This window comes from Heterocephalus glaber, unplaced genomic scaffold (assembly GCF_053883595.1).
Source record: "Heterocephalus glaber isolate CG9 unplaced genomic scaffold, H.glaber_assembly_v1.0 deba00001737, whole genome shotgun sequence".
Lineage (NCBI taxonomy): Eukaryota > Metazoa > Chordata > Mammalia > Rodentia > Bathyergidae > Heterocephalus > Heterocephalus glaber.
In genome coordinates this window covers 4,225,001-4,247,511 of record NW_028258445.1, presented here as the reverse complement: position 1 = coordinate 4,247,511, position 22,511 = coordinate 4,225,001, and the positions used below count along the sequence as shown (strand labels likewise).

Genomic DNA, 22,511 nt, shown 5'->3' with positions numbered 1-22,511 from the left:
AGTCATAAAAGACCCTGCACAAGGCATACGAGGGAGCCAAGGGATTGATGCCAGGGGAAGGGTGGTGATGGACAGAAGAGCCTAGGCTCACTTGGCCCTTCTGGTCCTGCTCAGGCACGATGAGATGTGTCATTTCCTTCTTCTGACACATTGCTGCTGATCCTGTCCAGCTATGGCATGGCAAATCTCACCAAATCCAGCCCATCAAGGCAGCTCCAAGCCTGGTGCAGCCCTGCCATGTCTGCTGAGGCCCAGCAGCATCCCTGGAACTATGCTATAATGATGCATTGCTCTCTTCTACCCAACACCCTTCAGAGTTGCCCTATATGGAGGAAAAGCCACCAGGCATTTTCACCTCCACTTCAACCAGCTACAGACACAGGGAAGACAGGCAGCCTAAATCAGGCAGCCCCCTTCTGCCAAGGGCAATTTCTAGGGAGAAATTCAGCTCTAGCCATAGGGAACCAACATTCCCTAAAGCTAGGGGTGTATGGTTCTCAGTCTACAAGGGGGATGTGTAACATCAGACTATTTAATTGACACAGAACTAAAGCCAAAGTGTAGAATTGACTGTTTGCATTTGAAATTGGAATTAAACAACAGATTTGTGATTATCCTCAAACATAAGTTCACAAGTTCAGAGAGAAAATGTGTATGCTTTTAAAACCAATGTTAGTTAACCATTAGTCAACAATGCCAAATTTCTCTAGCCTAAGGACCACATCATTAATCAAAGTAACTAGTAGTAAGAGTCTGAATTTAGTCTCCTGGCTTTTCAAGTTAGCCATAGCAACAATATTATTTTCATAGCTACTTTCATAGTTATACTTCTATAGGCCTGATAATTGGAATGTACGGTAATGGCTAGGTATTCATACTTCAATTGTTGGCACCAACACAGACAGACAATTCCAATTGTTATGGTTCAGATCTCAAATGCCCCCCAGAAGCCCATGTGTCTAGAAAGTGATGGGATTGTGGGGGTGCTATACCCATCAGTGGATTCATCCATGGATGAGTTCAGGAGTTTATGTGCTTTTAAGGGGTACAGCCTGGGGCTGGGGGTGTAGCTCAGTGCCACTGTGCCTTCCTGGCAAACACAAGGTCCTCAGTTCCATCCCGAGTACCAAAAAAAAAAAAGAGGTACAGCCTGGTTGGAAGAGTCAGGTCACTGGGGCGTGACCTGGAAGGCTGTATTTTTGTCCCTGGATATTCCCTTTGCTCTCTGCTTCCTGGCTGCCCTGGTGTGAGCAGCTCTCCTCTGCCAGGCCCTCTGCCATGCAGTTTCTGCTTTGAGGCAGATAACCATGCACTGAACCCACTGAAACTGTGAGCCAAATGAACCTCTCCTCCTTTAAATTTCAGACATCAAGTATTTTGTCTCAGCAACAGGAAAGCTCACTAATACATTCATAACCACAGTTATACTTCCATAGGCTGAGTGTTGAAATGCACCTCACTAGGAATTCACCCTTAAAATGTTAACACCAACACAGACAATTCCAAATTGAAACAAATTGTATTTCAAATGTTCATTCAAAATTCAAAATCTGTGTACCTCATAGTCAGAGGCCTGAGGTCAGTTCACTAAAATTACAATAAATAAACAAACAAACCACCATCTAAAACAAGCTTCTTATAACAACAACCACAAAAATGATGTCATCAACCTGCAAGCAATAAGAAATAAGGATACATTTTATGAAATAAAGATGAGGTGAAATATAAAATTCTTTTCTCCTCCTCATTTTGTTCTGTTCTCAATTCTAAGTGTAACTCTTTTATTTGACTGCTCTTCATGTCCCCTCTAGTGCTTCATGCAGCTTTCACTGGCACCTGTCTCAGTGTTTTAATTCCTTATTTAAATGCCTGCCTTTTTAATGCACTCAGTATCTAGCCTCTTCCTAAAGCATTACCTGTGTTAAATGCATCCTTGACAGAAGACTGAACGCATAAATGAAGACATCAGTAAAAGGAGCCGTTACCCAGGAGGATCCACCCTAGTTCTCCTGGCACCTTAAAAATGGCACCTGGAATTCCATCAATGTCTTCCACAGAATGAAAAATTGAAAACTGATGGAGCAAAACGTTTTTTCAGAACCACTTATAAACTTGAATTTTCCACAGACTGTTCTACTTCTTGTCTGAGTTTATGTCAGACTGGAGGATGGCAGCTAGAGGGCCAGGGGGAATCACACCTCCGTTCCCTCCCACTGCAAAGACAGAGCAACCCTGGAAAGCTTTATCACAGTGAGCTATTTTCCTGAGCAAAGTGAAGCATTACCAGCCCCCGGCCCTACTGTGATGACGGGTGTAAAATGCAGCCCCTGGAGGTGCTATGGTTGCAGGTTCAAGGTGAAACCTTTAAACAACAACTAAAAATTCCCCCACATTACCACATTAGTATTATTTCAATGAATATGCAGCTTCTGCTCAGCTGGAGTTAGCCTCTCTATTAAATTTCAAATGAATGTAAACTCTTATCCTATTCCCTCACCGCAGGGGGGAATAAGTTTCCCTCTCAGCCTCTCCCGAGATTCTTCAGAAAGAGAGAAAGAAGCATTGCTATCTCTCTTATTTTGCTGGGCCCTCAGGTTCCTTGTGGGTCCAGTATTTGGGTTAGGGATCCTTTCACTGCACCCTTCCTACTACTTAGCCATTGCTGTGCAGTATTTTAGAGTTTAAGGGCTCCCAAAGGCCCCTATGTTAAAGGCTTGCTCCCCGCGTGGCACTTTTGGCAGGCGGTCATCCTGGGTAGAGAGCTGAGGTCCCCTGGAGGCTGCACTTGATGCCAATATTGGACCCCACCGCCCGCCATGGTGGCCAGCCTCATCACCACATGCCCCAAGCCACCCGTCACTCACGGACAGCACGCTCCAACACTGCCAGCCAAACTAAACCTTTTCTAAATTGATTGTCTCCAGTATTTGTTACAGTAACAGAAAGCTGACAACAGAACCATCAACTCCTTCCCTGCCTGAAATACCAACAAACTGAGGACAGGCACAAATTACAAGTGTGCTGAGCTCTGGGGGTGTCAGCACCACCCAGCAAACTAAATTACAAACTGGATGCACGGTGCCCAGTTCCGAGCACACTGTCCACTCCCTGTGGACCTTACCTTCCTCATTAGACCTTCACCCTTCATCCCCTGCCAGTCCCTGGCACCCTCCAAACTCCCGCAGTATTGATAAAAGCCGTTTACCTCCTTTTCTCTTTCTTATGCTCCCCAAGCCTTTCCCTGCAGCTTATCTTTTTTTCCCAGTGCCAAAAGATTCATCTGTTCCAAGGAGAAATTGCCACTTCCGGAGGATTCAGAAGTGCCTACTGTCTGCTGGGAGTTTAAATAACAAATTGCTTCTCTCTTATACACAAAGACTACTCGGTGATAATAGACCAGTCTTCCTATCTCTACTCTCTGTGAGGACTTCCACACTTGTGGACAGGGGCCGTATCTCAGCTCTGGGACTCCCTGCCCTCCCCGCCCACAGCTGCTAAGACCTCAAAAGAGCACCTGGCTGAAGCCGAAGGAGCTGCTTTTCTTCCCCAGAATCTGGTATCCAAATTAAACAATGGGAAGTCCAAGGGAGTCACATTAACACCAGCTCCCAGCAAGAGCTCCTCTCTCCTGGGCTGGAGTTTCAGCCCAATAGTTTTGCTGCCTGCTGCACAAGCGCAAGGACCTGAGTTCGATCCCCAGTATCAAAAAAAAAAAAAAAGAAAGAAAAAAAGCCCTACTCTCCTGCCACGCAGGTCCCAGGCCCGGCCCTGTCCTCCTTGGGCTGGGCTGGGCTGGGTTGCTCTTTCTGCATCCCAGAAATAACTCCAACGACCCTCAGTTGCCAAAGCCAGGAAAGGTTAATTCTCATTTTTACCTAAAATCCCTTCAATGAATACAGCCTTTGGAGAGCCCCACAAAGAAAACCAGGAAAACTCTGAGGGCACAATATTCAGCAAATTCCACAGAAAACTGAAATTAGCCTGTGTCCTCCGAGGAAGGAGCTTGTCAGCTATCACTGCCCAAAAATGAAAGGACCAGAACTCTCCCGTGTCTGGATTCACTTGTCCTTCAGAACAGCCCAAGACCCCGTGCTGTGTGTGAGAACAGTCTCTGGCATCGGAGGCTTCCAGTTAATTCGAGGGGTGCCAGCATTGCACAGCGAGACCCAGGGACAGCCGCCCTGCCACGGCCCTTCTACGAGACTGAGGGGTGCAGGGCTGCCTAGAAGTTGCTGGCGTTTATAGAAACTTGTTTGTTCCCCAGAATCTGTCCTTCCAGGAAGACTGAGCTCGGCCGCTGCAGACTCTGACCCATCTATCACTCAGAGGAAGCCAGCTGTGTGCGGAAGCTGCTAGGCTGGAAACCCAGTTACCCACCCTGCCTGCCCTTGAATGGCGAAGTGAAACTGATAAATAATCTGATCTTAACATTTAAAAGATGTGCTCTCCTTCTGCCCGCCAGAAGGTAATGAGCAGTCGCAAGTCACTCTGCCTGGGTTTCCTTCCCCTAATTGCCCTGAGAATTAAATAAAAAGCTTCCAGCCTCCAATCTGCCGCTCCGTGCCAGGGGATGAAAGGCAGCGGGTTCTAATAAGCAGCCCGCGAGACGTCCCTGCCTTGCTCCTGAGCAGCGCATTTACATTTCCTCCCGAACAGCGCTGACTGCTCTGCCGCTTCCCTCCCTCCATAGAAATCAAATAGCCATTGCTCAAATTCATATCGCAGGGAGAATTTTCTTCTATTAGGAAAAGACCGCTTCCATTGTGCAGTCGGGAGTTTGGGGTTCATTTCCCTAGTGCACGGCGAGGGGCGGGGCGGGCTGGCCGAATCGCAGCACCCTAAGCCAGAACGTGAGCCCAAACCTCGTCCTTTCCGGCCCATCACCCCAGCCCTGGCCCTCGCCCTGCCCTCCTTTTATGTTGAAAATTGATCTCTTGTTCTCGGCTGAATAAAAAGGCCCAGGCTCCGGGCGTTTCGGTTGGCTTCCACTCCAGAATAAGATGTCCCTCTCAGGGGAGATCGTGCTTCTCGCCAGCCCACATCCCAGCCCGCGTTCCCCGGGCCGGGCAGGAAAGCCAGGGCTTCGGGCTTCGGGGTCCCGGGCTGAGCGGCCCCTCCTGCTGCTCCGGGCCGCGGCGCTCCGGGCGTGGCGTCACCGTCACCGTCACCGTCAGCCCTGGTGAGAGGCAGCGACCTCACCTCTGGCCCCGCGTGGGGATGTGCCCCGTGGAGGCGCCGCGCACCCCCGAGACGCGGCCACCACCCCGCCGCTGCCCCCACCACCACCACCAGCCTCGGTCACGCTAACCCCGCCCGCACTAGGACGGACGGGCGCTTCCGCTTCTCCGCTTAAACGAGTCTCAAGCCAGCAAGGATGCGGAGGGTGGAAGCGGCGTAACAACCAGGGAGTCCCAGGGACACGGACACAGGGCTTCGCTGTGCAAATGTGAAAGTATTTCAGAATACTGAAAACCGCACCATATTCGTCACATAGGATAACTCTTTGAATTCCCCGAAAATCTGACAGAATTTGTATTGGGAGAAGCCGACAGCACCACAGGGAGCCAAAAATAGCCTGTTACGTAGATTAAATATTCTACCGTAGAAACCCCCTGCCTTTGCTTATGAGTGTAGTCTGGGGCGACAGCAAGAGAGAAACTGCCCTGAGCTCTGTCTGCAGGCCTCGATGTCACCCTGCAGGGCCGAATGTACACGTCCCGAAGCTTTCCCGCCAGTCACAAAACGCCCGAGAGCCCTCGATCTTCACATTAACGTCGAGCAAACACAAGCCAGGGATAAATTAAACACGGTAAGCATAAAACACGGCCTTGAGACAGATTAAAATGAGCCAGGCATTCTGACACCACACCGAGTTGGCAAAGTTCAATCAGTAACGGTGTTGAGTGCCCGATCTCCCAAATCACTCACAAAAATGGAAGCAGTTGCAGGGTGAGGAAGCAAAACTCTGTTTCTAGGCCATGATACATAACAAACGGCCCAGGTGAAGTACACAATGCACTGTCTCCCTGTGAGACAGAAGCAGGACAGAGACTGCTAAGTCCAACAGCAAGCTGGCTTGGTGTGTCCAGAACGTGGAGCTGGCAGCCAGGAAACCTCCTCTTTTCAGTATTAAAGTTCTTTCACTTCTTTAAACACAGTCCTTGTTGAAGTTTTCCCTGATAAATAAATCTACAAACCACACAGCACAGGTGTGAGAGAGAGGCAACTATTTTTTAAACTGCAAGCAGCCCCTTGGGACAGGATAGCATTTGCCATTCCACACAGCAGCTTTCAGGGCAGAGCCTTTGGGAGAAATGTTTCCAAACAGAAAATATTCCGAGCGACTTGGGAGTTCGTGTTTAGCCTGCCCCTGGGATAAACTTCCCCTAAAACTCAAAACATGGGCCCCTAACAACGGGCACATAAAAGAAAGCTAAAAGCCATTATAATTCTCCACTCAGCTGCCCCTGAGATACCACCAGTCAACTGATGGATAAGTTTTGTTTTCCCAGTAAATTCATTAGCAGAGGAAATAACCAACGCCCAAGAGAAAATGAATACTCCCAGGCGGATGCAATGGATCCTGCAGTGAAACCAACACCCGGCTTCCACAGAGGGCAACAGGGCTGGACCCAACTCAGAGCCCTCGGTGGCCACGGCTCAGGGACCTTGCGCAAGCACCTGGGCAGCCACGTGCCTCAGTTTCCTTACACTGAGAAAGCAATGATAAAGTCAGCTACAGCTGAGACCTTGAATGACCCCACGGGCCCAGTGCTGATGGATGGTGCCCACTGGCCTTCCTGGGAAGTGGTGCAGCCTCGTGGGAGAGGGTGAGGCCACCGGAGGAGCAGCCTGATGGGGACCTGACCCGGGCCCTTCACTGCCTGGACCCCACCCTGTAGCCTCCCAAGGACCAAAGGCAACAGGGCCAACTGAGGGGCCAAAACCTCTCTTCATAAGTGTACTCCCTGAGCTGCTTCACTTTCGGTGACGCAAGGCTCACCAAGACAAGTATGACGGGGCTAAATGAGTGAAGCCCTCGGAATCACATCCAGCACAAATCCACCTTTAGAAGCATCTTGAACCCTCTCTAAGTTGAGCAATTAGATGATGGGATTAAAGCCAACCAGAAGCTAACTCCTTTTAGGGCCATGGAGAGCTGGATTCAAACCCTTGCATCGTTGCACCTGTTTGACTCCAATGAGTCATTTGCCTCCTTCAAGTCACTTCATGAAACATAAATAAATGGTGAGCATAAGCGAAAATTTCTACCTAGTGCTCTGTGGAGAGTAATTGCAGGAGGCAAGACAGGCACAGGGACATCCTTCCGAAGGTGGCTGAGGCAGAGTCCGAGAGAGATCAGCGTGGCTTGAGCCATGCTGGTGGCAGTCTGCATGGTGGCAAGTGCTGAGAGTCTGAATATATTTTGGAGGACTTGTTGATGGACAAAGAACATAGAGGAAAAACACACAATCAGGGTAACCCTTAAGTGTCTGGCCTGAATGACCAGATGAGGGGTGTTGATACTACATGATTGGAGGTGACAAAAGATCCAGGCTCTTGTGTAGGATGAGCAAAGAACTGCAAGGGAACATCTAATGGTGAAAGATGAAGGCAGGTACATTTACTGACGATAACGCAAGACATGCTCAGGGCAGGTCTGTGCCGGCAGAAACAGAAACTTGGCATGAACAGAAAAAGTGGTGTCAGGGCTGCAGGAAAATAAAAAGCACGGTGCCCAGACAAATCAGGCTTTTGAATTTTAAAAGCTGTGCACCCCAGGCAGGGTTCGGGGGTCTCTCACTGGGTCTCTGGATATGACTGACAGGAATGACTGACAGGGTGCTGAGTCATATCAGGGGCTTTCAACATGCACGCCCATCCCAGAACTCACTGGGATCACACTACTTACAGGAGATGCAGTCCATATCTACGAGCCTTTACCAGAAGCAGGATTGGTCAAGGACAATTCACTAGTCCAATTTGGGACCCGTTAATCTGAAGTCCTGCGTCAGTATCCAAGTGGAGAGCAAGGGAAGCAGCTGGATTCATGAATCTGAAAGATGAAGGCAGAGGTCCAAGGTCAGCACATGAATTCCAGCATCATCGATATTTAATGTTCTTCCAATATTTCATGAGAAGCAGAACTCAGAAAGGGAAGAAGATCGAGGACTCGGCATTGACAGAATCAATCCAAAATTTAGAGGGTCACCAAAGGTGCCCGAAAAAACAGACTGGCAGGAAACAGCCAGAGGACAGACAGAAACAGACAGAGCCGCGCATGGAGGCGGGTGTGGAAGGTTCCAGAAGCAGCAACATTGCAGTCCTGGAGCTCAGGCCGAGCATCTCACCCTTAACCAGAGATGACGCTGCCCACCCCGACTTGGAATAGCGAACTGCACATCTTAGTTCTGCCTTAGAAGCCAACTGTACATGCTGTCAAAGGAAGGAAAGAAGCAGGGAGGAAGAGAAAGAGCTGGGTCGGTGGGTTGCTTTGGATGTAACCAGCTCACCAGACTGAGGAGGTGTTTTCCTGGTCAGCCATAACCTGAAGTACAGACGCACAAGCCTTGTTGGCCACAGCCACTGAGGACGGACTGCTATGAGGAAGAGCCAGTACCTCGAAGCCCAAGTTCTCCGGCAGCCAGGGGGCTGTCTCCCTTCTGCGGCCTATTCCGGTGACTTCCAGCAGCTTTTAAACTGTTCCGGAGTGAGGGGCACCAGCAGCCATCCAGATCACTGCCAGCAGCTGAGCGGTTCTGTTTGAATCAGGCACAGGGGAAAACCCGGCCAAAGTATGCTCCCTTTATTCTCCACTCCCAGCGCACTTTTTCTTATGGAAATATGTAGATCGAGTCTTGTTTGGAAAGATTAAGGCAGTCAGTGGCTTTCCAACAGACAGGCACTGAAGCACGCCTAACCTGAGCCCAGACCGCAGGCCTGGTAGCATGAGTCAGCAATGCTTTCCGGCCTCCTCTCTTTCCGTTTGTCTGCCCCTCTCGGAGTGAGACTCCCTAACCTCATCTGCCCGGTGGTGTAAGCCATGCTTCTGCAAGAACATCTGAGCCTGAGGCCCTGGGTTTGTGTCACTGAAGAGTTTGGCAGACGGAATAGACACGGCACTGTCCTGAGAGGAGTGATGGCATTTGCTTAGCACTTACGTGGCCCGTAGAACCATGTTTGTCGGCCATTTCTCACAGGATCCTGGGAGGGAGGGGATCACTGTTACCTTCAGTGCTCAGTAAGGTGGACCAACTTGCCCGGAGTTAGGAGAGCTAAGCTGCAGCTCCCGCAGGCATCTTGCCTGGGGCGCATCATTCCTGCCAACCATTCGTCAGCAGCTGCCCACGTGCTGAGCAGCAGCCCCAAGTCCAAACTTGAACCCCATGTGAACACTATGCACCTCCACTCCCAGGGAGCGCCCAAGGTGCTCTCTCCCCAGTTCCCGGTCCCCACTGCCATGCGTGGCACCAGCCCTGCACTCCATAAACGAAGCCACGCACTCAGCACATCGGCCTCCCCCTCCTGTCAGACATGACCTCACTCGACTCAAATCTCGCGCCCTCTTCCCCAGCACACAAACATACACCCTGCACCCCACGCCAGCTGCAAATCACGTCTCAAATTTGAGATGATTTATGGAAGTCCTCACCTGTCTGGTCTCTTCCCGTTTAACTTCTCCTGCTCGGCACATATGGCGAGCTGTGCCTTTGAAGCATCCTTTTTCCTAGGGCACTCTGTATTCCCTTAGCTCTTGACTAGTATCAGTGGAATGCAGAATCAAGCAAGTGCATCTTGGACTCATTCAAGTAGGATTAGAACCAATACAGCTCCACAGGAAGGCTGCTCCACTAGACAGCTCTATGTTCAGTAAAAACATAGGTTTAAGAGTTGAAAAAACATGAGTTCAAATCTTGGCTTCAGCACTTACTGGCTGTGTGATCTTGATGAATTACCAAAAAGCTCTCCTCCTTACAGATCCAGATAATAATAATATGCTTTATAATGTAGCCACAAGGAAACAAAACATATGGTATGTAGCACATACAAAGCATCTAATAACAGAATAATTGCTCTTTTGTTTGTTTTTTGGGTGTTTTGTTTTTCTGTTCTGTTTTGTTTTTGAGATGGTCTCACTATGTCACTCAGACTGGCCTTAAACTCACTACATAGTAAACACTGGGCTCAAACTCACAGGGATTCTCCTGCCTCCGCCTCCCAAGTGCTGGGAATATATGTATGTGCCACCACGCCCCTCCATCTATTTGCTGTCTTTAACAAATTTCTTAGATACTATGAATTTAAGTTCCTTGTAAAAGCCCAATTTGAATGTGAATTGTGAGGACTGGAGGCGCTACTACGGGAAAAATAGCTCACATGATTCCAACATAGAGTAAATAGGCAGTACATACTGTTTTCCCCTACTAAGGGCCGTGTTCCAGGGATAATTTGCACTGTCACTATTTCATCTTACAACTGAGGAGACTAAGGCTTCTTCTCAACTCTCCAAAGTGGCAGAGTTCACACGTTCTATCCTCAAGTCAGTTTCCCTGTGTGTCCAGCAAAGGCCCATGGCTATTAGGAACACCAGTGAAACACCTCTGAATTGGAAGCCCAGCCAGATGCTGAATGAAGAATGAAATAAGAAAATGTCTTCCAGGTCGTTCACGTACACCATGTACCCGACACTGAGCAGGAATGTCGAGTCAGTTAATTAAAACAAAGACGTCCCTTTGTGCTACAGCTGTGGTCGTGCTCACTCTCCATGCTCTGCCTCAGGCAGCAGCAGGCCGGGGGTCCTGCTGGTGTCCACTCCACACAGGCAACCGTGGCCCAGTCGGCATGCAGCCTGGCACGCGGCTTTTGTCAGACAGAGTTCTGCACAGATGCCTCATGCCCCTGCTCTGCCTGATCCGCCTCGAGCACCTCATCCAAAACGAACCCTACACTCCCAGGAAATGAGCTCTATTGGAAAAGAGCATTTTCCACGCTGGTGCTGGCGAGTGAGAGAGAGCAGGTCTGCCTGAGGCCAGGTCTCGGCGGGAAAAGGCTGTGTCTAGGTGTGGTTCCCTTCCTGTGCACGTCCATCTGGGCCTGCGATGCTGTCATTCCTACAACCCCAAGCCCTCTCAGGCCCGACTCAGTTGTATTCATACGGCACACACACGCATGTGCACACACAGTCGAGTGGCTGGGGCCCTCCTGGCATCAGTTTCAGACCAGCTCCAGCAGGCTGACCATCTGGGTCATTGCGATTCTGTCCCCGACCCGACATAATCAGCATGTTTAAGTCAGCTGAGCCGAAGCTCACCCCCGCGTACCTGCACCTGAGGGGAGCTCTGAAGAGATGGTTCGTGTCTGGGGAATGTGGGAGAGTTTCTCACCCACATGGGATCTGGTCAGGAGCCCAGAGCTGGACTCTGTTGATCAGAGACAAAGCATCCCGAGACGGAGGAGTTACTGAGAATGTGTCCTCTCCTGCCTCTCCCTTGGAGCTCTCCAAGCCCCTTCGACAAGCCCAGAACTGGGATGGCACCCAACAAACAACGGTGACTGTGTAATTTCATCTGCATCCGTCCAATCCTACTGAAACAGCCGCTGGGGCCTTTGGTCTCTTCCTCACTGCTGGACTTTATTTCAGCCAAAGGAAATGACTGTGGCTCGGGCTAATATAATCGCTTGGAGGCCCTAGAATCCCCCAACCTTACAAAGGGCAGCAATCAATGTATAGGGAAACACGGACACTGGAAGACGCTGTCCATTGCAGCCCTTCAATTACTGAATTTTTTAAAACTGTGGGATTATAAAGGTTGCAGAAAATAGAGGAGATTCCTATGAATTAGACTGGTCATGACCAATTACTTCCTCTCGTTATGGCCGTATAAAAGCGGCTTTTTGAGCTGTGAGTATGCAGGTTCCCTAAGATAATGCCGTCAGCTGCACAAGTTTCAATATCGAATGACTTCTCTTACATGGGAAACGTAAAGTATAGATAAAAAGCAAAAGAAAAGACAGATACTAGGGCAAGGCAGACTTTTCCCCTTTGGCAGAAGGGAAGGGGGCCGGGAGGTGCAGGAGGAAGGGAACAGGGGAATGGGATGAAGGAAGAACTAAGATGTGCCCTGTGCAGGCACCAGCTCCCCAGGAAAAGGCCAAGCACGGTGGACTGCAGACAGGGCTACTAAACAGAGGCAGCATACGCAAAGTCTGCTTTGTCTCTGTTCGATATGGTTCTGCCTCTCCTTTATGGCTACTTCATCCACTCATCAGCCAGTACTTTTAATATTTATTACCACCTGATTAAGATAAAACCACGTGCACACCAACCACAAACCCCGCCCTCACAGAGCTTCTGATCAAGTAGAAGACACAGAAGAGCAAAAAGATTGCACAGTGCAAGGCAACATTTGTGGGGACAGTGAATGACAAGGTCTGATAAAGACACCTAGAACAGCCAGCCACCCCGGTACATGGCGACGTCACGGCCAACACATCCGGAAACTAGCTCCTCAGAGAAACCTGAGGACGGACAGGAGTCGGCCAGACAGGCACAGTGAAGAGGTGCCCGTTCCAGGCAGGGAAAACACAAAATGAGCAAGACCGGAGAGGCTGAGGAGAACAGGGCTCATCCAGGAGTTAGGAGCAGTTTCCTGTGGCTCCTTTGAAAGCAGGAGGGAGAAGAACGAAGAGAAGGACTGTCACAAGGGGACCGGGGCCACAGGCCTTACCCTGAGGGCAAAGGCCTGCATCTCCGCAGGAGAGGGCCACCTAAGGGGAGAGGTTGTGGACAGCTCCACTCTGCCAGGCGCGTGGGAGGGGCTGGGTGGGTGCACCCTGAAACCCATGAATTAGTTCCCAAGAAGCCTTGGCTTGCGCATCATGGAGACCGAAGACCCGACTTGCAGATCGCTCTCTCTGCTAGGCTGAGAGGGTCATTGAACATCCAGAAAGCATCGGGCCCAGGGGGTCTCCTCCTCCTCCTCCTCCTTCTCCTCCCCTGGGTGGTTCGGCAGTTGGCACCCTTCTGCCCGCAGCGAGGTCTTGCCAGGCCCTGGGGCAGAGGCCACACAGTCTGCTCCAGCAACCTCACACACTGCCCTGACTGCTGTGGTGCCCAGACCCAGCGTCTGGACTGCAGGTGTCCCTCCTGGAGAAGCAGCAGCCCCTCCTGCAGACGGCCAAGTTACACAGAACACTGGGCCCGCGGTGCAGCCGCCTCACAGCTCCGGGCAGCAATGACTGCAGGATGCAGTCTGGCCTCCTGCATTAGGCCTCCGGCCACCTGGCCACCTCTCTGGGTCCCACTGCCTCATCCTGTGCAGCGGCCACTGAATGTCAACTGAGCCTGGAGACAACATCCAAACTGCAGCACAGCCCCCCAGAGGGAGCACGACCGGGACCCGGGAGCAGCTCGGAGCCGGCAGTGACAGTGAGAAAGACCGGAGAAATCTGACAATTCGAGGACTAAGACAGGACTGGGCCAACTACTAGACATAGAGGACGACCGCGAGAAGTATCATATTTTAATGTGCTATACACATACATCGTGGACTATTACTTACCCATAGAAAGAATGAAGCCATGGGCCAGGGATTTAGCTCAGTGGCACTGTGCCTGCCTCAAAAGCACAAGGTCCTGAGTTCAATCCCCAGTACCACACACACACGAAAAAGAATGAAGCCCTATCATTTGCAGCAATGTGGACAGAACCAGAGATTAATTAAGCTGAATTACGCATGCACAGAAAGACAAATACCGCATCCTCTCACTCATCTGTAGAAACTAAAAATATTAAGCTGGGCACAGTGGCATACACCTGTAATCCCAGCATTCAGGAGGCTGAGGCAGGAGGATCGCCACAAGTTCAAAGCCAGCCTAAACCACATAGCAAGACCCTGTCTCAAAAAACAAAACAAAAGCTAAAAATATTAATTCCATAGAAGAAGAGAGTAGAAGAGAGGTCACTGGAGTTTGGGAAGGGCTCAAGGCTCCCAGGAGATAGAGACATTGCGTAATGGGTACCAAAATACCATTGGATGGGAGAGTCAGCTTTAATACTCTGCAGTCAGAACAGGGAACCATCAGCCATGACAATCAGACATTTCAAAATAACTAGAAGAGAAACGTTGGCAGTTTTCCAACACATGGAGAAGACTGCCTCTGAGGGCTAGGGCAGAGGTGCTGATTTGACCAGGACACGCGGTATACATGTTCCGAGTCCTGCTCTGCATCCATCACATGTGCAAATGCTGTGTCGCTGGAGAACCCGTCTGTTTTTAATAAAGACCTGACCTTTCTCAGCCTTTGGTTGCCGTGACAAAGATCGGAGATGACCCATCTAGGAAGAAGAGAGGTTGGCTGTGCCTCCCAGCTGCACAGGTCCCCGAGGTCAGCACTTCCCGGCCGAGTCCACAATGGAGGGGCCCAGGTCTGGGGTCGGGAAGCAAACGGAGGGGCCAGGACCCCACTGCCCTCCGAGCATGCCCCCACTTCCTGAGGACTCCAGCCCTGCCCGCTGGGCCAGCTGGGCCCGCCTCCAGCACACAGCACTCAGGGGACACCGCGGGCCAAGCCACAGCCCAGCCGGGGCCTCTCATTTCTCTTGTGTTTACATTCATGGAAGAGAGTAGAGTAATGACAGTCTATGACAATTTATTAAACATTTCAGAACAGCTAGAGGAGAAAAGTGTGAGCCTCCCCAACACGTGGAAGCGATGGCACATGAGGAGCGGAGATGCTAATTGCTCCAATTTACTCTACCAGCATCCTTTGTTCCATCCGCAGCAGCAGCACAATGATTTCCTGGCCAAGACTGAGGCCCCTTACAGCAGACGCAAAGGGTGTTTGGTTCCTCGTCTTCTCCGTTCTCTCTTGGCTCCTCTTCCCCCTTTGTGGCTTCTAACTCAAGAGTTCTGACACTGATTCCCAACCTTCCAAGGCTGCCTTTCTGCCCAGAGGAAAAGCTTGGCTTCCTGGGCCCTGGGAGCTACAGCCCTGGAACGGGGGCTCGGCCCAATGCTCAGCCTGAGGCACAGGGGTTCCAGCTGCCAGGTCTTCCAGAATGCTCACGAGAATTTGGAAATGCAAAGTTTTAAAATGTGATTATCCAATTTCAAAATTTGGCATTGGAACTTGTTCAGACTTTAAAACTTTGCAAGCCAACACTGGGCAAGGCCAAAGAAAACATATCTGTCAGCCAGATTTGGCCTTCAAACTCACAGCTGGCACCCGACACATTAGACAACTTCTGAAGACTTCCTCGGTTCTTCAACTGTGGGGAAAATCCAAGATGCCTTCACTTCCATGAATTAATCTCAGAAACTGTAAGAGGCTGGCAGTGCAGTTCTGTGGTACCCAGTATGTCTGAGCCCTGGGTTCAATCCCTACCAACAAAAGGGGGAAAAAGTGGAATTCTGATATGAACAATTTGTAACTAGAACAGGCTGCTCAGCGCAGCCTTCTAATTTCAGCAAGTAAATAGTTTCTCACTAAATACAATTAAACCTGGTTCTTCTTGACTTTATAAGACAATGAGGTTTGAAGCTGTCGATTAATGGTACACGATGCAAGTGGCAATTTTTCAGAAGACACTAATCATCACTTTCATCTTAACCGAATTTGAATAAAGTTTAACCATATTAAAAATCAATGTCATCAGGGTATTACTGTATAAAAATGACATGCAAATAGATTTTTCCCAGTTATGAAATTTGAGAATACTAATCAAGATCTCTACTTTTTTAGAGCAACAATGGGTGATGATTCTCCCAGTGGCTGGTTAGCCAGGGCGGCCCAGCCTTCTTCAGAGTAGTCCCAGGTTCCAGAACAGAGGAGGAGAAGGCGCCCCAGGCCCACCGTGCCCAGGTCGGTCCTGGGAAGCCTGTGGCCGGGCCTCTGACCCACTCCGGGGCTTGCTAGGTCTCCGACCACGTTGCACTTGCTTCCACCCCACTGGGCTGGCCTTAAACTGTCCCACGCCTCTGCCCTGAGACCTGAGGGGTTTGCCAATAGCAAGAACGGCCTCCCGGGCCCTCCTAGGAAGGGTGTGATTTTGTGAGGCTGCTACTGCTTAAGAACACTACCTTTCTGTGTGTGCTTGGTACAAGGCAGCTGCTGAGCTTTAGTCCACTCGGTGCTGCTGCCCTAGTTCTGGAGGTTGTGAAGTCCAAAATCAAAGGTGTGGCATCTGCCAAGAGCCTCTTCCTGAGCCATCCCATGGCAGAGGGCAGAGAGCAGAGCAGGTTTGCTGCCTCGGGCGGCCCTCAGGGCGGAGTCCCGGGGCGCACTGCTGCCTTGGCATTGCGTTTCCGACTCGTGCTTTGGACGGCACGTGTTCAAAGCTCAGCAGCAACCCCTTCTCTGGATTTCAGGGGAGGACAGGTCTCTACTTGGTTTGGGCTCCTGATTTACCCAACATTTGCACCATTTAACAACTGGTCCTCTTGGCGAGCCAGAGGCTGAATCCCTGGCGATGCGCCTGCGCCCCCTAGCGCCACCTCGGACCCAGCACCAGCCACCTCCGCTCCGTGGAAGCCAACCCCAACCACCTCCCGGACACCGACACCCGCTCTCCCGAGCTCCGCCTTTTGAATTTCTCGTGCTTCGTGGAAAATGTTTCTTTTTTCTTGTTTCTTGTTGAACTGGGGCTTGAGCCCAGGGCCTTCACCCTGAGCTACACCCCCAACTCTTTTTTATATATATATATATTATTTTTTAGATGGTCTCGCTAAGTCACTAAATTGCCCAGGCTTGGCTCGAACGTGCGTCCCTCCTGCATCTGCCTCGCAGAGCCCTGGGATTACAGGCAGGGGCCACCACGCCAGGCTGGGACAACGGTTCTCAAACCACGTTCTCTACCTCCTTCGCTCTTCCAAGTGTGAGCTCAGCGCTTCCCAGGGAAGCCCTGAGAAAGACCTTGGGTCGGTTGATCTAAAAGTCAAGCTCAGCTCCTCAACATTAGGCTAGTCAAGAAGCCAAACAGCAAATCTCCATGAAGACTCTCTCCTCATTAAAGGTTATCCAATAATGTGAAAGATTAAAGTGCTAATTTCAAAATAAGCTAATTATTGCTTATATCTTGGCATACATTCAAGCAGAGTTTGACCTCATCAAAATTTAATGCAATCTGGATGCTCTATGTGCAAATAGATTTTCTCCACTTATGAAATTGGAGAATAATAACGCAAGGTATCTTTTTAATGCCTATAAAATGACTTGAATCACTCTGACACCTTATGCATCCTTAGTTCAGGCTGTTTGCATATAATAAGGTATGAAGGCTCAGAAAGAAAATAGAAACACTAACTCAGGCTCTTTGTGTGATGTGCTGTTTAATTCTATTTTCCAATGCGTTCAAACACTCCCTTGAGAGAGCTGAATAGTTTTAAATTTTATACTTATAAGAAGGCAATGATGTTAGCTAATTTTTTCTTGTGGTGCTAGAGGTTGAACACAGGGCCTCCACACGGAGCTACATCTCCTAGCTCCTTTTTATTTTTTATTTTGAGGTCTCACTAAGTTGCCCAGCCTGGGCTTGAACTTGAGACTCTCCTATTGTCCTGCCTCAGCCTCCCAGAGTGCTGGGATAACAGGTGTGTGCCACCATGCTAGGCACCCAACGGTATTTAAATATGTTTTCAAAAAGTATAGAGAAGAGCTAGAAATTAAGTGGTAAATTCTTACCCTATGTATGAAATTAAAACAACTTTATCCCTCGCACCCAGCTGAACATGTTCGCCACCGTTTGGAAAGCACCGCTGGCCCGTCATGCTGTCACGAATCTCCACTGATGTGTGAGGGGCTGGCGTCCTGCTGTCCTCACTTACCGAGCCTACTGTCTATGAAAACACGTTTGCCTTTTGTGCGCGCTGCCATCTGCTTCCATCATTTGGTGTGCGTTTTTGTCCGATTTTAAGGACCAGAGAGAAAGATCATTTAGGAAAAGTGAAAGGAAAATACACGTTGGGGTGGGGGTCACGGTGGGAGCCTGCTGATCAGCGCCTTTTTTAATATGCTAAAAAGTGCATTTTGCAAAAGGCCTTTGCAACACAAAGCCCCGGAACGTTTTAATCTTCTGAGCTTGCGTCCGTCTGGACCGAGGCCCGGTACCAGCCCTTCGTCCAGCCCAGCTCGATTTCCGGAGATCGGGCGCCCTCTGCTGGCCACACAGGGACACTGCTGCCTTTCAGCCTCTGAGTTGCCTTCAGCTGTAATTCGCGTTATCAAACTGTACCCGCCACTTTCCAAGATCCAGTTCACCTCTGCTTCCTCCTCGTAACGGCTTCTGCGAATACCTGCTGTGCATCAAATGTCATCTTTATTGCATTAAATTCAGGGTTTTTGGAAACCCCCTTCCATAACATGATTAACTCCATGGTCCAGGAAAATACCTTTTGCTAGGTCCGTGCCAGAGCTTCAATGATTCAGTGGTCTCATGCTGACAGATGACAGTTTTTATATTTTGATATTCTATATTCTGAAAAATACCAGTCGGCAATAAACATGGGACTGCCACATTTTGAAGGCCAGCTGGCGGCGAGAAGCAACTTTGCTCACCTCGCGGCCCAGGGCCTCGGGGCCGGACCCGCACAGCCGCCCGACCGGGGCCAGGTGGCGCCCAAGTAAGGCTAAAACCCAGCCAACAGCCCATCCTCGCTGGACTGCTCCCCAGAACACCACTGGCATTTATCGGCTGCATAAATGTTTATTTAGTGCACTCAATATGTAAGAGGTTTAAACGCGGATGGAAAAGAACGACTGGCTAATGGGCGGGATTGGGAGGAAACCGTGCAACCGCAAGGGTATTCAATTTATCTATGTTGCAGCTCTTGCCTGCTCCTGTGTGTTGAGAAAGCTATTTCTGCGGCTCTCCATTTCTTTTCCTTGTATCTCACAGTGACAGCAAAACGGCAGCCCGACCGGACTCCTCAGCGCCTGGCCCCGACCTGCTGGGCCTGAGCGCTGCTGCTGGCCCTGGGCCTTGGCACCCTCACGCTCTCCCGGCGCGGGAGGCCCGCGTCCTGCAGCCGGCTGCTGCAGGCCAGCGAGCGCGGTGCCAGGCAGCGAACACAGGCCCTCGGCTGCATCCTCACTGCGAGAGAAAAGACTGGGTCCCCTTCCTCGCCGGACTTGCTCCCAGGGCCAGGGCTTCAAGGAGCAGAGCTTTGCCCGGCACAGTTCAGTCCTCGGGGGCTGCGAGGTCGCGGACGAGCACCCGGATCCACTTGCTGCTCTCTGACTGTGCGAGCGTACACGTGTGTCTACACATGTTCTATGTGTTCAGAGCACCAGGAAATAAATGTGAACAGGAGAGTCCGAAGAGTGCTAAAGACATTCATGGCATTTAAATACGACATTACCTGTTACTTTGTGATTCTGCGCTAATTTTAGGCACACATTTATCACCTGCCTCTCTTTAGACTCTGCAAACCAACCTATTATTTATTCTATTTATTCATACTTTCCCTTGAAAAGTCGATCCCCCCTAGGCCCTGAAATACTTTTGTTGTGTGTGTTTATTTCAACTCTGAATTCCTGTCTCTCTTTGCCTTCATCTTCCTGGCAGTGAAATGCCTCAAACTGAATACAGTGTCTTGGGCTTTTGAGAAAGGTCCCCATGACTTTCTCATAATAAAGACCTTTCCTGGGTTTTGAAAATCAGACTGTTTAGAGAACAGTAAATCTACAGCCTCGGCCACTTAGAGTCTTGCCACAGAGCTCCTTTTTATGCAGTGGGGTGTCTCTTCTCTCCAAAGGTCGTCTACTTGTGGTTCTCATGCCATCGTGGCCCTTCCAGGGGACTTAAATTTAATGACATTTTTCTGCTTCTCTATGTATTTTTTCATATCTTTTTCTTTATTTCTTATTGAGGCTTTCTTTTAACAGCTCTTTTTTCCCATACTCCCATATTTCAGTGATCCTTAAATCTTTGAAAAATATTTGCGCATCTACCCTGACTCCTTACTTCTTTCATGGCTCTTATTGTCTTCTTTATGGGGAGCTCAAAGTCACAAACAAAAGCTGAGATCACTCTTCACACACATACGTGATTATAACCAAAGGGTAACGGGAGAGTGGAATAAAAAGTATTGCTAAGAATCTCAGAGCGATCTAAGTTACATGTCGTAAGGTACAGTACCTCATTCCCTCTTCAATGAAATGGTATGGCTGCCGGGCTCTGTCGCTTTTTTCCATCCAACCTGAAAATTTACATTTTCTCCATTTTCACAAGAAGTGAATTGTCCAAATGTTGTGGAATTTCTCTTACTAAAAATATTTTTTAAATGCAGCTCTATTGCTTTATTTCACAGTTCTTTCCTGAGGGTCTGAGTGAATGTTAGCTTAACGGTTCTCATCTGAACCACACAGCTCAGCCTCAGACAACTGCTGAGCCTCTCTGCTCCTGTTCAATCTTTAGCTTCATGAAAAACACTAAAAGAATCTTCTGATTAAAGTATCAGGTATTTCCTAATCTTAATGTTACCGAGGCTCTGCATGGTCCAGATGAATTACCTAGGCCTGTTTCTCCAGTGTTTGTTGTGGAACCTGATTGACATCTGCATAGGATTTTGTTTTTACCACCAATTTCAAACGCCGTGACCTGGAGTCACAGACTGTACAACCAAAATGGAGCTGAGTCAACCCTTTTGCTTTACAGATGAAGGACAAGTGTAGCTACAGGAGGTAAGGGGCTGGTCAAAGTCAAGAGAGTTGTTTGTGTCATGGCTTGTATCTAGATGTCCCCTCAAAGCCTCATGCAATCATAGCTGGGGCTTTTCAGTGTTGGCTGGAGCTAGGGTGTGTGATAGTGAGGTTAAGGATGTGTGGTACTAAATTAGTCCACTGATTGGAGTTAGCATAGTTCTGGGTGTGGCTGAAGGAGTTACTGAAGACAGAAGCCCCACACTGGGTGTGAGTAGCACCAACCAATAGGCTTGTAGCCTGGATGGGATAAAAGGGAAAGGCAGGCCACTCATGCTTGCTGCTTCCTGCCTGCTCTGCCATGGACTGTTTCTCCTCTGTGTTGCCCCTCTGCCAGGCCACCCTGCCTTGGAGCCATAGACTGAAACCTCTACACACTGTGAGATGAAATAAACCTTTCCCTCTTTAACTTTTGGTGTCGGGTATTTTGTCTCAGCAATGAGAAAAAGTAACTAAGGCAGCAGATAATAGAGCGGGAAAAGCATCATGTCTTTGTGTACCTGCATGTCCCTGTGCAACAAAAGCACCACAGACCATAGAAAGTCTGAGCCCTTTACAAATCTGGTCTCTTATCGTAGCAACTGCTGTGATAAGAAAGTAGAAGTGGTTATCACCCCATTTCAGAGATGTGGAAACTGAGGCACAAAGAGGTTTGTTTGTTTGTTTGTTTTTAATACCTTTCCTAATGTCTCTACCTTGTAGGTGGCAGAGGAAAGTTTGAAGCTAGCCAGTCTGGCTCCCAGGTGTGCATTCTTAATCACATGGCACTTTTCATGAATGTCAAACAGTCGGTCACACACTGCAAAAGGCCAGCCTGCTCTAGCAGATGCAGGACACCCCCTTACCAACACCACACCTTAGCTTCCAAAATCACACTCTCACTGCAAACGTGAATACTTCCCAATTATCCACCCTGCAGCCAAGGAGGCTCTGTTGAAATGTGAAGCCTATAGAAGAGAAAGCATAAACTCTCACTGCTCTCTTGCCCTCAGGGAAACAAAACTGAACCAGAAGGTCACAGCAGATTTTTGAAAATCACTACACTGTGTCTGCTCTGCTCAGAATCTGTCTCGATAAGCTCCTTCTGTCCCCTGGTGAGATGTGAGCATTTTGAAGGGCAGGACACAGAGTAAACACCTCTGCATTTAGCAGATTTGCTCCGTTTCCCCCGCTTGCCTGTGGCTGCCTTTCGCTTTCCCAGAGCCTCTGGGACTGAGGCATCCTGCCAGGCCCCTGTAGCAGGCAAGGCACTGGGCAAATGTGAATCACAAGCCTTCATCATTCGGCTGCCCGCAGGTCCTCCGGAGTCTGTGTACCGTGACTGCCTCCAGTTAGATCTCAGAGGCTGCTGGGCCTCCCCGGAATAACGACCCCACTGCCAGCTGCTAAGGACACAGGCAAGCCCAGCAGATCTGCAGTCTGCAGTGCTCAGCAGCCCACAGCACCTGGGAAGCACACCCAACTCTCCTCAGCCTTTGGTTACCAGCAGCCACAGGGCCAGGGTGTGCACTTTGGTGAAGAACAACAGTGCGCTGGAGAACGCTTTCTCCGACCCGGCCATTCCCTTAATGAACTTCTGCTTATAAGGTGGGAGGAAAAAGACATTAATATTGTCCTCCCCCAAGACCTGGCCCCACTGATTTGATAGGAAGGGGCATTTGTGCCCGGGAGCCCTCGCTGGCCGCACAGCCTGGCGTGGTGCGCATGACTTAGGGTTCGGAGAGCTTCAGGCTTAAGGCAGCAGGCGGGGTGTGGGGTTGGCGGTCTCCGCACACCCACCTGGGAGACAGAAAGACTGCGGTTTCGTTCCC

General features: G+C 49.8%; 1 protein-coding gene across 3 annotated transcripts in view; it reads right to left on the bottom strand.

Annotated features, from left to right (window-relative positions):
* LOC147821432 (uncharacterized) overlaps positions 1-22,511 on the bottom strand; it is a 483,327-nt gene that overhangs the window by 399,614 nt on the left and 61,202 nt on the right. The window contains exons 1-2 of one of the 3 annotated variants that reach the window (XR_015447028.1): positions 8,514-9,674; positions 7,913-8,056 (exon numbers count right to left, since the gene is read on the bottom strand). The gene's annotated coding sequence lies outside the window, so the exon portion shown is untranslated. Of the gene's footprint in view, positions 1-7,912; positions 8,057-8,513; positions 9,675-22,511 lie in introns of those variants that run through there. The other 2 variants (XR_015447029.1, XR_015447030.1) reach the window with 2 other exon arrangements.